Source organism: Adiantum capillus-veneris, chromosome 10 (genome assembly GCF_014529385.1).
Source record: "Adiantum capillus-veneris isolate H3 chromosome 10, ASM1452938v2, whole genome shotgun sequence".
Classification (NCBI taxonomy): domain Eukaryota; kingdom Viridiplantae; phylum Streptophyta; class Polypodiopsida; order Polypodiales; family Pteridaceae; genus Adiantum; species Adiantum capillus-veneris.
In genome coordinates, this window is record NC_140940.1 from 125,873,012 (window position 1) to 125,875,308 (window position 2,297).

The 2,297-nt window shown below is 44.3% G+C and overlaps 1 pseudogene; it reads right to left on the reverse strand.

The window, feature by feature from the left end:
- Positions 1-461: 461 nt before the first annotated feature.
- On the reverse strand, positions 462-825 carry LOC147449593 (uncharacterized; annotated as a pseudogene).
- Positions 826-2,297: the final 1,472 nt, after the last annotated feature.

Genomic DNA, 2,297 nt, shown 5'->3' on the forward strand with positions numbered 1-2,297 from the left:
ACCACACACACACACTCCCTCCCCTCACACTCTCGCCACCTTATCAACCCCCCCTTGTTTGCCTAGGGCGGGACTGATCCTCTTCTCACTACTCCCTCCCCTCACAGTCTTTGCCTCTCTCCCTACTCTCTCTCACCTTCTTTCATCCTAACTCCCTGACCTTCTCAGCCCTTCCCTGGCCGCTACCCACTTACCCCACCTCGTTGACCACAGACCCCACCCCCCCTTCCCTCACTCTCTGTCAGCCATGTGCAACCCGAGCTCCCTCTCTCTCTCTCTCTCTGTCTTTCTCTCTCTCGCTCTCGGTTCAGCCCGCAGGCATGCAATACAGTGTCTCTCTCTCTCTCTCCTCCTTATCCACACATACACACACACTCCCCCCCCCCCCAAAATGCCCCTCATCCCCTCCTCGTCTCTGCCAGCTAACCCCAACAAGATTGCCAACCATTGGCAAATCAACTCTAGTAGCAAGAGACCTCCCAAAACCTGCAACATCCAGTATCAAAGGAAGAAATGAAGGATACACCATCACATGCTTCAGGAATGATTGAGGCCATAAAAAATTTTCATACCATCAACTGCACCATCAAACAAACCCTCAATCTGTACCACTTCTTCACATACATTCTCCTCATCACAAAAACTCATAACCTCTTCAACTGAAGCATTCTCACTCTTCCTTGCCACCGGTTGCACATACATCTCACGGGAGACAAGGCCTTGTCCTCCCTCTTGTTGTGAGTTAAGATCCAAAGCATCCTCATACACAATATTATACATATTTCTAACAGTTAAACCATTTGCCTCCTCATGCATAATTTCCATGTCATTCCCACTTGATGACAGGTCACAAGTGCTCTCTATCTCACTATTACTCACTTCAAGTTCAGATTTGACTTCCAGGGCTCTCAAACATTGATGAATTGTCTCCTTGTCTTTAAGCTCAACAAGGAAAAAAGATCTTAACTCGTCATCAAAACTCTCCCCAGCATCACTACATGAAGATGTTTCTTTGTCGCTCTCATAAACCTCATCATCAACTATAACCATTCCACTATGCATATATACCAAAACCAAACCCATCATGGGGCAAGCATACATGAGATGTCAAGGTCTCCAAGCTCTCCCAGTACAATGCCTGAAGTTCTCTCCAAGACACGATGAGTTGAGAACCATTTTCAATGGTACAAAACAACTCTAGAGGGTCATCAAAAGCTAGAAAAAGAGCCCTTCTCATGCTTTGTCAACTCCATTGTTCTTATTCGGACAGCATGAAATAAAGGTAGCATGCATCATAAAGAAGCCCTTGCCATGCATAATCGGCTTGCGACTCGTCATCATAAAGCTCCAATTGAGCAAACTCATACTCCACAAGGCGAAACCATGCCACAATACCTCATGTCCACTACCTGTGAAGAACTTGCTTGTATCCATATCCATATTGGATCACCTGTAGCATAAGACCATTGTGAAGTGAAGCTCTGGAGTTCGATCCTCAGTGGCACCAAAACGATGCCAGGAAAAATCCGGAGTCAAACACCTCTATAGCTTAGCCTCTCTGCCAGTTTGGTATCACAAACCTATCCACTGAAACACCTACAACTGCAACTCCAAAGACTATATCCAGATCAGATGCTTATTGTTACTCCTCTTTCGTATGAAACCACATCTGTTTTAACACCAAAGGCATACAAAAACTAAAAATGACCATATGAACACAAAAATATTAAACCCAAATCGAGAGCAAGTCTGACGCCACAAGTAGCAGCTGCAAAGAACAATATTAACCCTCTATCAAGAGCAGAGTCATCTGATGTGAGGTCCCCAACCCCAAGAAGATTGGGGCGACTTTGATAGATGGCCTTCCTTTATTCTCCTTTTCCATTGACGACACCCTACTCTGTTTCCACAAAGTAGAGATACGAGCAACAGAAGAGAGAAAGTCCTCTATCCATCATTTACGTGGTTATAAGGGTCATACACCACAAGCCAGGTCGATAATCTAGGATTTTAATGAAACTGTTTCCTAACATAAAGATGAAATCCCATTGATATATTTAAAATCCATACACCACACATTTTTCCCCACGTTTAAGAAGCACGGATTCCATCCATAAACCATAAACATGATATGAGACTTAGTCTAAACTAAATAGCAATTTTATGTCACTTAGATGTCTTTAATTTCACTTCTCTTAATAAGAGGGAGTGGAGAGTTTCTCGACTAATCGAGACCACCCATCCTTGACTGGCAACCTGAGCCAGCCCCCACTTTCCACCCCACACTCACACTTTTA